Here is a 14,472-nt window from a genome sequence, read left to right as displayed (position 1 = left end):
GAACGAGATACCATACTTCGAGGTCTTAGTAGAGAGTTCACTTGATGTTTTGGTAGCAACAACATGGAATATGAGAGATGGTTTTCAAATGAGTGTATACCATTTTCATTGGTGAACTTCACAAACTTCTCGAGTGCTTAGAGAATTATGTGGTCATGTTGTGGTAGAAGTTGAAAATGTGATCGTTGGGTGATATTTGGATATCAAATTTGATCATTTTAGTGACTATCTATCTTTAAAAAGCGATTGACTAGTCATCTTCTAGAGTTATGCCACTTATTCTTATGTCGCTTTTGTTGCTTGTTTCTTCTTTTTTTTTAATGAAAACCTAAAGTATGGTTTAGACTTTTACATTTCATTTGTACTTGCATCATTCCTACATGAGTGAATTGTAGGAGTTGTAAGACAATACTTATGTTGGCTAACTCTAAAAAAAATGTGAGTCGCGTGGAAGAAGCCCATAAGCAGTTGAATTTAAACAAATTAAACATAGAAAATAAGGTTTCACTGTTTAAAGTTAAGCTACATGTATTGAAGTTGAAGTTGAAATTGCCAAAACAAATTATCATATGCTTTGTTCTGATGTTGTTGTGTGTTGTAGTGAAGGATTTTAGATGATAGTCTAGTGACAGATGGTTTTATGTAAAAATTGGGTAAAAATTGTCATAATTGTCATATTTTCCATGCAAGTCATAAAGACAAACAAATATTGTAATCTAACCACAGTCTTTCATACAATTGTTGTCATCCAACCACAATCTTTCATACATGTGTTTTGATCCAATAACGGTCTTTCTTTCAAGAGTTACAAAGACAATTTAGCAACCTATATAGTATAGTGAGAAGACTCACCTGAAGCAGTAAAACTTAGAGTAAAACCACAGAAGTGGATGAGATGGATTCCCATCTCTCCTGAGCACCTATAACCATATTAATAATAATTACTCATCTTATACTTCAAGTATTACTTATTAATTGCCACCCAAACACCCCTTGATTTGTTGCTTCCCCTTTTCTTCGTTCGAACAACGGCCAACCACGAAGAATGAGCCATGAAGGGCTTGCCGAAGACGCCTACTTCCACCTTGCTCCGTCACCACCAGTTGTCGACTTCAACCCTTCCTCCTTTTGGTTTGTCGAGCACCAACAGAACCCCCCACCTACTGGCGTTTTCGTTCTCCTTTTTTTTAGTAAGATCGAGCACCGATGGTGCTCTCCATTGGTCAACTGTTGTTGTTGCTTCCTTTTTGGTTTGATTGCTACCAGAGACTAGGATGAGGAGGCCAATGGGAGCCCACCGAAGATCGAATCATTTCCCCTCACCACGATCTGCTTGACCATCAGAGCTTCACATCGTCGACTGTTTCCGTTCGTGGTTCAATTTCTCAATCAGACGAATTCGATGCCCCATCAGGACCGTCTTCCGCTTGTCTTCTCCGATCCACCCCGTCATTGCTTCCTCTTCCCCTCGATTGGTGGTCGCCAACGACGAGAGAGGACCACGAAGGCTCATCGGAAGTTGCAGGCCAACAGAAGTTGCAAAAAATGCCCAACTTCGTTTTGACATCCTCTAATGCCAAACATCCCCTAACATGTGTCGATTTGTAACCAAACATCCCCTAATGTCATAGAAGGGTAAAATCAGAAAATATGGCAATTATGACAATTTTTACCCAAATGTGCGGTTTTGTGGACATAAAAAATGAACTTAGGATACAACCGAGCATTTCTTGAAAATTTGAGGGCTTTTATGGCATTAGCCCATCAAGTATCGACGAGAACCAAGGGCATGATGAAACTTATCAATGTGCACACGAGACTCAATCCAAGTCCAAGGCATGTTGGTACCGAACCGAATTGGTACCATACCTTATACTTCTGTTTGGTTTTCTATTCTTACTTTTATTCCATTTTGGTAACAATACTTTTACTTCATTCCGATCCTGATACTTTTTCCACTTCAAATTCAAATTAAACCTACTTTCCCAAACTGAGTTGACACCGAACTAGTATCGTGCTATATATATATATATATATATATATATATATATATATATATATATAGGGGTGAGCATTTGGACCGGTGGACCGGACCGGACCGTTTTTTGGACCCCCGGGCCGGTTCTCGGTTCTAAGATATGTATCCGGTCCGGTCCGGTTTTTTTCCCTGATTATCTCAAGTCGCAAATAGGCCCTTTGATCTCTCAAGTTGCAAATCGACAGTGAGTCTCAAGTCTCAAGTTGCAAACCGTGTGGAGTCGCTCCAATCGCAAGTCGCAAGTCGATTTCGATTTCTAAATCCTCAAGTCGCAAGTCTCAAGTCTCTAGTTGATTCTAGATTTTTATGAAACTTAAGTCTCGATTCAGAAGTAATGGAATCAAAAAACGGGATTGCTAATTGGATTGGACTTGATGATGATGAAATTCAAGTAAGGGTTACGATTTTTGGTTGTTTTTTTGTTAATTTTTGTTGAAATAACAAACAATATTGTTATATTTAGTTGAATACATGTCAAAACAAAATTATTGTGATTGTATGTAAACTAAGGTTATGTTTTTTGGTTGAATTTTGTTATTTTTTGTTGAAAGTTATAAAGTATGTTGCTATATTTTGTTGATTAATTGTGAAAAAGTTTTTGTTTTGATTGTATGTAAACTAGGGTTATGATTTTTTGTTGATTTTTGTTAATTTTTATTGAATGTCATAAAGTATGTTATTATATTTAGGTTATTTGTTGTTAAAAAAAATTATTGTGATTGTATGTAAACTAAGGTTATGTTTTTTGGTTGAATTTTGTTATTTTTTGTTGAAAGTTATAAAGTATGTTGCTATATTTTGTTGATTAATTGTGAAAAAGTTTTTGTTTTGATTGTATGTAAACTAAGGTTATGATTTTTTGTTGATTTTTGTTAATTTTTATTGAATGCCATAAAGTATGTTGTTATATTTAGATTATTTGTTGTTAAAAAAAATTATTGTGATTGTATGTAAACTAAGGTTATGTTTTTTGGTTGAATTTTGTTATTTTTTGTTGAAAGTTATAAAGTATGTTGCTATATTTTGTTGATTAATTGTGAAAAAGTTTTTGTTTTGATTGTATGTAAACTAGGGTTATGATTTTTTGTTGATTTTTGTTAATTTTTATTGAATGTCATAAAGTATGTTATTATATTTAGGTTATTTGTTGTTAAAAAAAATTATTGTGATTGTATGTAAACTAAGGTTATGTTTTTTGGTTGAATTTTGTTATTTTTTGTTGAAAGTTATAAAGTATGTTGCTATATTTTGTTGATTAATTGTGAAAAAGTTTTTGTTTTGATTGTATGTAAACTAAGGTTATGATTTTTTGTTGATTTTTGTTAATTTTTATTGAATGCCATAAAGTATGTTGTTATATTTAGATTATTTGTTGTTAAAAAAAATTATTGTGATTGTATTTAAACTAAGGTTATGTTTTTTGGTTGAATTTTGTTATTTTTTGTTGAAAGTTATAAAGTATGTTGCTATATTTTGTTGATTAATTGTGAAAAAGTTTTTGTTTTGATTGTATGTAAACTAGGGTTATGATTTTTTGTTGATTTTTGTTAATTTTTATTGAATGTCATAAAGTATGTTGTTATATTTAGGTCATTTGTTGTTAAAAAAAATTATTGTGATTGTATGTAAACTAAGGTTATGTTTTTTGGTTGAATTTTGTTATTTTTTGTTGAAAGTTATAAAGTATGTTGCTATATTTTGTTGATTAATTGTGAAAAAGTTTTTGTTTTGATTGTATGTAAACTAGGGTTATGATTTTTTGTTGATTTTTGTTAATTTTTATTGAATGTCATAAAGTATGTTGTTATATTTAGGTCATTTGTTGTTAAAAAAAATTATTGTGATTGTATGTAAACTAAGGTTATGTTTTTTGGTTGAATTTTGTTATTTTTTGTTGAAAGTTATAAAGTATGTTGCTATATTTTGTTGATTAATTGTGAAAAAGTTTTTGTTTTGATTGTATGTAAACTAGGGTTATGATTTTTTGTTAATTTTTGTTGAATGTGATAAAGTATGTCGTTATATTTTGTTGATTAATTGTGATAACATTTTTGTTGTGACTATATGTAATGTAGGATACAAATGTTGACGAAGAGGAATTTATTGAGGATACACCACAAATCAATTTAGTTGATGATTCGGCAAAAGATGATCAAACAAATGTTAACAAACGAAAAAGAACAAATAGCAAAATGAAAACAAGTCACAAAAAAAAAGACTCATTTGATAAAGTTATGATAAAAGAGGATGATGGTATGGAAAGAAGATATGGAAAATGTCATTGGTGTGAAAGGCTACTAAAGGCGGATGTGGAAAGAAACGAGACTTCTAGTTTACTCAAACACGTAGGTCGGTGTCAAAAAAACCTGGATAAGCTACAAGATCCAACTCAAACCAAATTGAATCTAAAAAAGGAGTCAAATGGAGATACTAGTGTTAAAACATGGAAACATGATAATGCAAGGATCAAAAAAGCATTACTTAACCTTTTTGTGGTAGGCGAATTACCTTTCAAGTTCGTTGAAAACGAGGCTTTTGTGGAATACACCAATGCACTTAATGCTAAGGTTGTGTTGCCATCTAGACATACAATATCCCGGAATGTTTCCAAATTTTACATAGAAGAAAGAACCAAAATGCTTCAATTTTTAAGTAACCCAAAGACCGCTATACATTTGACAACGGACACTTGGACATCTTCTTGTCAAAGGACTACTTACATGGTGGTCACGACTCACTTCATAGACGAGAATTGGATGATGCACAAGAGAATTATAAACTTTAGGGAGATAGATAGCCATAAGGGAGAGGATATGGGGCGAGAATTACTCGATTGTATACGTGGATGGGGAATGAAAAATGTCATGACCATTACCTTGGACAACGCCGCTACAAACGACAAGGCAATTGACTTTTTGGTCAAAAAGTTGCCCAATCTTTACGAGGGTGGAAAGCATTTCCAAGTTAGGTGTATGGCCCACATTTTAAACCTTATCATAAAGGATGGACTAAAATACCAAAACTATCATGTTGAGTGTATCCAAAAGGCGTTACGGTACATTAGATTGTCACCACAAAGAATAAACAAGTTCAAGAAGACGATGAAAGATTGTGGCTTACAAACGAAGAAGTTTCTATGTGGTGACACTCCTACCCGATGGAACTCGACTTTCAAGTTATTGAAGTCCGCATATCAGTTACGAGAGGCATTTACGAAATTTGGCATAAGAGGTAGTATTTATTTTTAAGTTATATATCAGCTTTTCATCAAAATTATTCAGATTTTGTAATCTGTGACAGTTTAGACTATAATTTTGTTTGTTTATGTATCTTTGACAGATAAATCATATGAAAGGGATCTCGGTAGAGTACCGGAAAATTATGACTTTGAAGTTGTAACCGAAATGGTGAAATTCTTTGAAAAATTCAAAACAAAAACAGAGCTTGTTTCGGCTACATCAAAACCTTTGGTAAATCTTTTTATCCGGGAAGTCTTAGATGTGGACATACATCTAAGAAAGTGGTCAACCAAACCAATGTTTCTCGATATGGTAAAAGATATGAGGACGAAATACGACAAGTATTGGGGTGCATACAACAAGATGAATGATTTTATGTACTTTGCGGTTTTACTTGATCCTACCACCAAATCACCTTTTTTGTTACATGCTTTTAAAAAAATGATCGGGTACATGGAACCATCATTGACCCCCGCGAGCATGGACATAAAAGCACGTCAAATGGTCCGAGAGGTTGAGAATAGGATGGAAAATTTATTTATGACCTACTTGGAACGATTTGACAGCGGTGGATCATCTCAACAAGAAGCGAGTCAAATAGTCATTGATGTTGATGATGATAACGATTTTTTTTGGTGATTTTCTTTGTACGAGAGGTAGCAACTCGGATCCAACAGATAACGAGTTACGAACTTATTTGAAAGAGAATATAGTTAATTATAAAAAAGATTTCTCAATTCTCGGGTGGTGGAGAGTAAACGCCATTAGGTTCCCAACAATTGCTCGGATGGCGAAAAGTTATTACTTTTTTTTAGTCTTTCATAATTTCTTTATAAATTAATGTTGTTACAATTTAATTCTTTGTTGTTAGACATATTGGCGATACAAATCTTAAGTGTTTTTATACAATTATTACTTTTTATTAAATACTAACAACATTTTCATTTGTGTAATGTAGAGATTGCACAAACTTTAAATATGTTACATATTGATGATAATGATATGGGGAAGAAGCCAATGGAATATTAGATTATAAGTTTATGAAGTTTGTTATTTTGATTAATTTTAAAGTTTAAACTATGATTTTTGACTTTTTGTTGCTACGGTATTACTTTTGTATGTTTGTGTTAAAATTGTTAACTTTTGTTGGTGAACATGAATTATATGTTAGTTGCTTTTATTTGGAAAATTAAGTTTGCAAGTTATAATATTATACATCAATGTAGATTACTTATACTCTATTTAATTAAAGTTGTACCGGTCCAAACGTGTCCAAAAACCGGAAAACCCAGACCCGGACCCGGACACGGACATGGACATGGACACGATGCATCCGGTCCGGTCCATGGTCCACAATTTTCTCCATAACCGGTCCGGTCCAAGAGCCGATCCGGTCCAAATGCTCACCCCTATATATATATATATATATATATATATATATATATATATATATATATATATATATATATATATATATATATATATATATATATATATATATATAAGTTCGATATTCAGTTATTACTTTGTGCCATTTCGTTTTGGTACTGGTTCGGTTCCAATATTGAGCTAAGTCGCTAACTCCTACCTTGTAGATAAAAATCTGTTTATAATGTTTATTGGAAAAAGATATTCATTTCTTAATATAAGAAAACATAAAATGCTATATAATATAATATAGATATCCGTGAAAGCAAAAATATTACGCTACTATCTAAACGCAATGGGATTTGTTTCACTTATGCTTTTGATCCATTAACTTAAAATTTATGTTTTGTCTTTTATATCATCATCGTGATTTTCTCTTTTTAATTAAAATTGAATGTATATTAATAAAAACAAGTTTTACGTGGTTGAATAAAAAACATAATTGGATATCACCTCTCCCAAATGCAATATCTAATTTACTTTTTTTTAAATATAATAGATAATCGAGTTAATTCTAAAAAATAAAATATAAATATTATCATTTAATTATGTCTTGTAACATACTCTTTTAAGTGTTTTATGTATCCAACTCTATCACATAATATAAAAATGACATTTTTTTACTGTTTTATGTAATATTTTTTATATGAAATGATAAAAACAACAAATTTGTCATATTATAAGTTTAATCATAAAAATATATGTTGTGTGCCTTAGAAAAATGATACACAGTTGGTCATTATTTTTGCAATTAACCTTAAATTTTATAGCTTAATTAATAAGTTTTCCCATCAAAACCCTTTTTTCTACTCATGTGTTACCCTTTTAAGATCACTTAAACTCTCTACAAACATTAAATCGAACCTCTTCAATAACATTTTCATCTTTGACCAACAACAAACAACAAGATCGTCTACTAAGCAGCTCTGAAACTTCCGAAACGCCACAAAATGTGATAGAGCAAAAGTCTTGGTTTGTTAACAACCCTACGTAAAGATTCTACAATTGTATGTATCAACTCTCTTGTAAGTAAACCAACTATTATAAAGAAACGTGTTGCATTTTTCAATTAATCAATTTGTGCATGGTATGTTAGGGCAAAATGTGTTACATTTATCATTAAACCCTAACAATGCCTTTATTTGATATTATTAGAAGACGAAACCCAATTATGATTTCCTCAGGTGGCTTGATTCTCCAATCAATAATGATCAATATCGTTTAACTATATTTTTTGAGGCAATACTCATGCTGGCTAACTCTAAAAAAATGTGAGTCGTGTGGAAGAAGCCCATAAGCACTTGAATTTAAACATGGAAAATAAGGTTTCGCAATTGAAAGTTAAGCTACATGTATTGAAGTTGAAGTTGAAATCGCCAAAACAAATTATCATATGCTTTTGTTCTGGTGTTGTTGTGTGTTGTAGTGAAGGATTTTAGATGATAGTCTAGTGCCAGATGGTTTTATGTATCATATAAGTTTGGTTTGAGGATAGTCTTTTAATGGGATGTCTAAATGTATATGTACAAGCTTATAATGCCTTAAAGTTATATTTTGGTGGGATAGTCTTTTGGGGATAGTCTTTTGTTGATGTTGGTTAGTTATTGTACATGTTTATAATGCTTTGAAGCTTTGCCCTAATACATGTGTATTTTTGTAGAACTTTTGATACAAGTTTGTATTTTGGTGATTGCTTGGTCGTATGATTTATTCTTATTACTTGTATGGTATGTTGAAGGAACAGTATGAGACTGTGAGGTCATGAGTTTTCATGTGTTGACGAAATAATGTGAGACTGTGAGTATGATGGAATGATGTGAGGTTGTGAGCCATTAAGTGGCATGCATTGTATGTGTAGTGGAATATTTGTTATATCGAGGAACTCACTAAGCTTTATGTTTATGTTGTTAAGTTAAATGTTTTTATGGTTGTTCAGGTGCGAAACAGAAGGGCACAATGTGATTGTACACTTGCATCAGTATTATGATGCTATTAGGAAACTATTGTTGGTCTTTATAATTTAACTCAGGTTTAATATTATGATTTATGATTTGGAACAAATGGGTGTTATGTTTGTATTTAAAAGATGAGTTTTGGATGTTTAATCTTATTTTAAAAATAAAAAAATTGGTTTGAAATTTTAGACGTTACAATGTCCGTGCACATTTCTACTTGACTATCCATGATGACAATGTCCGTGCACATTTCTACCTGACTATCCATGATGTCTCTATTTACATCAACTATATTGCCCAATATCAACCTGAAATTATTAAAAATAAAATTGTTAGTACAGAATCAATGAGAGATGGTCTATTATAAGCTTGCAAATGCCTATGTGAAAGAAATAGTGAAACTTCACTATGTTCCCTTAACGATTGTATCAGATCATGGCAGGTGTTTCACATCAAGATTTTGGAAGAGTCTACAAGAGGAAATAGGTACGAAGTTGTGTTTAAGTACAACCTACCATCCATAGATTGACGTGTCACACCCCCAAACCAAGGATTGCGGAAACGTCCAGGGGTGGCGGACTTCATGTGTAGTATCATAACGAGTATAATAGTGCTCAAAGTAAATACAACCGTCATAAATATAATTGAAACAGTTACATTGTAGCATGTGTTCACATATTTAAAAATCAATTACATTATGATGACAAAGTGAAATGTTTGACGTCTGAACGTCCCATCCTAAAAAGCTGTTGTTTATCTAGTTCACTGAATTCCTGAGAATACAAGTAGTTTCGAAAAAGTGTCAACAATTAAGTTGGTGAGTTCATACCCCCACATTTTCATGTTTTCTTCAAGTTTTAGGGGCAGAATACAAGTTAAAACACCAACAACTAAACTAACCTCAAACATCAGCTTTCATCAGGAAAGTTTAGTTCCATTCACGGATTGTTTTGAACATCTTAAACTTTTTAGTTTTCAAAACTGTATTAGATACAAATATTTCAGGTTTATACCTTTAAAATGACTACTTGCATATATTCACATGATTTTTCTACAATTTATGGTGATTTTTACAAAACTGCCTATCACTATAGCTACGAATTCGGACTAGTCTATGAATATGAACATTTTCACACCAGTTAGAGACTTCTAAAAATCATAATAAAAGTTATGAACAAACTAGACACATTTTCTAAACTCTCAGAGTTTACAGATTCAGTTTTCGACTTCGTATGATTTCTCTATGATTTTTCCAAAACAGTGTAGAAATGTTAGAAACAAGTTAACAACTGATAACTTTCATCACACTTTGTAAAATGTTGAGCAAAGTGTTAATCTTTTATGATTTCACATTTTACATGTGCTTCCTGTTGTGGTATAATTATATAACAGAAAACACTCACTGATTTGTAAGAGTCCTCTATCATTACCAATAGTACAAGACAAGGCGTGATAAACATAGTTATATTTTTGCTATACGTTCGACTTACATAGAAAAGGGTTCTTTTACATTACAAACGTTTTGGATAAACTATAATAGGTATAGTTTATGTTTCGTATACGTTACAAACTCTTATGATAAACTATATTAAGTATCGTTTATGTTTCATATACATTATAAACAATTATGTTAAACTATAATAGGTATAGTTTATGTATCATTTACATTTCAAACTCATTACCAAAGGTTTCCAGTTCATATAAACAGGGTGTGAAAACAAAGTACCAGGTTTATACAAAAAGGGGTTTTCAATTCAGTTCACGTAAATCTGTTAATGAATAAATTTGTGAGACATTCGCTTCACGTTACTTCCAAAGTAACAAAATCAAAAGTCTTATAAAGTATAACCAGAGTCTCTTGTAGGGACAGTGTGATAGTTGTGTATAGATCTATATTGGGTCTAACAAACCCACACCTGAGTTGCATGCAACAGCTAGACCGGCAGGTCTGGGGTGACAAGTGTCATTTAACTTTGCGACGCCTGAAGAACGTCGTATTACGAGGCTGTCTAAGTCATAGTATGGTTATAATAACTCACATGGGGTATTAACAAAACATAAGATTTACGGGTTTTACTTCTAAATTAAACGAGTTTATGTTGATTTAAACTTGCATAAATTACTTTAAGTATGGAAAAATACTTGTACATTTCGGACTTGACTTTTAAGACTACAATGCATTTTATAAGGGAAATATTGGATTTTTTTTAACAAAATCACTTTTACAAAGAAAATGATTTTAGCATCACCTTCAAAAGCTTATGAACTCACCAACTTAATTGTTGACACTTTTTCGAAACTACTTGTATTCTCAGGAATTCAGTGAACCAAATAAACAACAGCTTTTGAGGATGGGACGCTCAGACACCAAACATTTCACTTTGTCATCATAATGTAATTGATTTTGAAATATATGAACACATGCTACAATGTAACTGTTTCAATTATATTTATGATGGTTGTATTTACTATGAGCACTATTATACTCGTTATGATACTACACATGAAGTTCGCCACCCCCGGACGTTTCCGCCATCCTTGGTTTGGGGGTGTGACATGATGGTCATAGTGAAAGGACAATTCAAACACTGGAAGATATGTTAAGAGCATGTACCCTAGAATTTTAAGGTAATTGGCATGAGCATTTACCCCTACTAGAGTTTTCCTATAACAATAGTTATCATTCGAACATTAAGATGGCACCTTATAAAGCCTTGTATGGACATAAGTGTCGTACGTCGTCTTGTTGGTTTTGAGTCGGAGAAAGGAAGTTTATGGGTCCCGAAATATTCCATCAGACTACTGAAAAGCTAAAAGTGATTACAGAAAGGATGTTAGCGGCTCAAGATCGCCAAAAGAGTTATGCTGACAAGAAGCGACGACCAATGAATTTCGAAGTCGGAGATTGAATGTTACTCAAAGTCTCACCGTGGAAGGGAATTATAAGATTTGGAAAGAGAGGAAAGTTGAGTCCAAGATTTATTAGGCTATTCAAGGTTCTTCAGAGGTTTGGGAACCAAGCTTACAAACTGGAATTACCAGAAGAACTGGATGGTATTCATAACACTTTCCATGTATTGTAACATCCTGTTTCAGATTGTTTTGTGATTTAAGGCTCGTGGGTCGTAATCTGGGTATGAGAAGGTTTTGAGGCTGTAAGGGAGAAAGTCTAGGCCAACTTTGGATATGGATAAGGTAGCTTGTGTGATAAAAGAGTTCGGATTGTGCTTCAGAGCCCAAGAGTATCGATAAAGGAGTTGGATCGATCTTTTATGAATTTTGGATTTTTGTTCGAGGAGTTTTAAGGCTATGATGTGTTTCTAGAAGCGTAGGGCTTCTCGCCACCTTTTCGTGGATATAGGGTTCTTTGGACACAGACTTATAACTAAGGAGTTATGATAGTTTGAAGTTTTGGCAAGTTTGGCCCTTGGTGGAATAAGTTGGCAGTTTAGTCCCATGTGTCAAGCAAAGGGACGCGCGGATGAACTCGGTACACCAAGTGTACCTAAAGGTACGCCCAACGTAATGATAAGGATGCCAAACCTTATTTTTAGGGTTTGGGCACTATATAAATTGATGGGTTTTATGCATAAGAAACATTCCTATGTGCTCATACAAACCCTAATGCTTGGATCTAGGTTTCACTATTGAACATGCTTTGATTCCAAGACTTACAAACCCTAATCTGGCATATAAACAACAAAAATAACATATAGAATCAGATCTAGATGTTTACCTCTTCAATTGTTGGCTTAGATCTTCTCTTTCTTCTTCTCTTGAGCTTAGAGTCACAAATGCAACTCCTCTAATGGTTCACAAACCCCACAAGCGAGAAGGTAATATGAGAGAGGGAGAGAGAGGCTAGAAATCGGCCTAGGGATCACTTAGAATCAAGGTGTAGCCGAATTCAATGCCCTAGGGGTCAAATTTATACTTACAGGTTACTAGGGTTTTAGTCTAAACCCTAATGGACAGCTTAGCCAGCAAGCAGCCCATGGAACCTTCTGGAATAAGGCCTTGGACGAAAATATCATGGTTACTCATCATAATTTCGTTCCCCTTTAAGCCCATTAGGTTTCCTTAACCCAAAACTCAACTATCATACATTTGACAGTTTATAACCCTTTATTCAATTAATCTCTTTTGATCACCAAATTAATTCCTAATTAATTTATGACCAATACTAATTAAATAAATATGATTTCTCCTTTAATATATTATTCTTATAATATATTAATAAATCATAATACTCTCTCTTTCTCCTTAAATTACCTTGTCAAGTTGCTTTGGAGAAGGCAACCCAAAAGGACCATGCACAACCGGGTCAAGTACATACCAAATATAGTTACGGGCTTAGACACTATTCCAACATAAATATCATTATAACCTCAAGACTCCCTTATGTATCAGACTCCATGGTTCTAAAACCCTAATTACAAACCCTAGCCTCCTCCAAGAGTATTGTGAGCTCCTTGTGTGCATCTTAATGGGTTTTGGTGTTCATTCAAGATTTGGGACTTGATGCAAGTTGGTGGATCAAAGGGAAGTCTTGTAGATCTGAACTCTCTTCTTCATTTCTAGCTCATTAGAGGTATAAAGCTCAAACCTTGCTCATTTGAAACTTAGATCTAGTATTATATGAGTTTTGGTCCCATTTTGGTCTCATGGGTGAGATCTAGTGGTTTGCCATCACTCCAGGGGCTTTGAGTTGCTACTCTTAGTATCTATGAGGTCATTAGTTCATAAAGGTGCTTGCTTGACGCTTATGAATAGACCATGTATGTGTTAAGGTGGTTTTTATGGGTCTTAAGGATTAATTTGCATTGTTGAGCCTCTTTAAGACGTGCAAACTGATAAAGTTGCCAACTTTATCAGTTAAGAGTGAATTTCGAAGTCCCTGAAGTTTGGATGCAAAGAGCTTAATTGGTTAAGTCAGGAAATCAATTTTGGTTAAGTCGAGTTACGCCCCGCGTAAGAGTTGGTACGCCCAGCGTACTGTGTATGAGTCGCGATCTGGTTCACTGTGTACGCCCAACGCACTACATTCAGCTGGGCTTGGACTTGTAGTGTTTTGGGCTTCGCGTTCTTGGGCCACTTTTTTGCGTTGGGCCTTTTTGGGCCATCTGAGATCAACTTTTTGCGACTAGGGATTATTTGGATTTTGGTTTAGGTCCATATAGGGTTGGGCCTAATTTGGAAGATTGGGCCATTAGTGGGCCCTTGTGAATCCTTTGGTTTTGGGCTGTGGTGGGCCCAATGGGTTTGGGTCATTAGTGGGCTTGCTTATATGGGCTATCTTTGGTCCTTGGGATGGAGTCTATCCTTGTTTAGTTATTGATTATGGTGTTGGGTGTTTGGATCAGATCAAGAGTGATTAGTAGCAACAACGACAGTGTAGGATTAATCGTGAAGCGTTGAGGTGAGTCTTCTCACTGTTCTTACATGTGTGGTAATTCATGAGTGACCCGAGGGTCTTATTTGTGTTATTGACCGGAGGGTCTTATCTATGTTGTTGACTGGAGGGTCTTATTTATATTATCGATCGGAAGGTCTTATTTGTATTACTGACCGGAGAGTCTTATCTGCTTTATGTGATATTATGCTTTATGTCTTTGTAACTTATGATGTTATATTATTTTGTATATATGTTGAGCTATGACTAGAGGGTCTTCACTGTGACACATAATTGGAAGGTCCATACCGAGCCGTGAGACTGGAGGGTCTTCACTGTGACACATGACCGAAGGTCCATATCGAGCCATGAGACTAGAGGGTCTTCACTGAGACACATAACCCGAGGGTCCATATCGAG

This window comes from Lactuca serriola, chromosome 9 (assembly GCF_051521515.1).
Source record: "Lactuca serriola cultivar US96UC23 chromosome 9, Lser_US96UC23_V15, whole genome shotgun sequence".
NCBI classification, from domain to species: domain Eukaryota; kingdom Viridiplantae; phylum Streptophyta; class Magnoliopsida; order Asterales; family Asteraceae; genus Lactuca; species Lactuca serriola.
The sequence above is the reverse complement of the archived record's forward strand: the minus strand, read 5'-3'. Positions refer to the sequence as shown.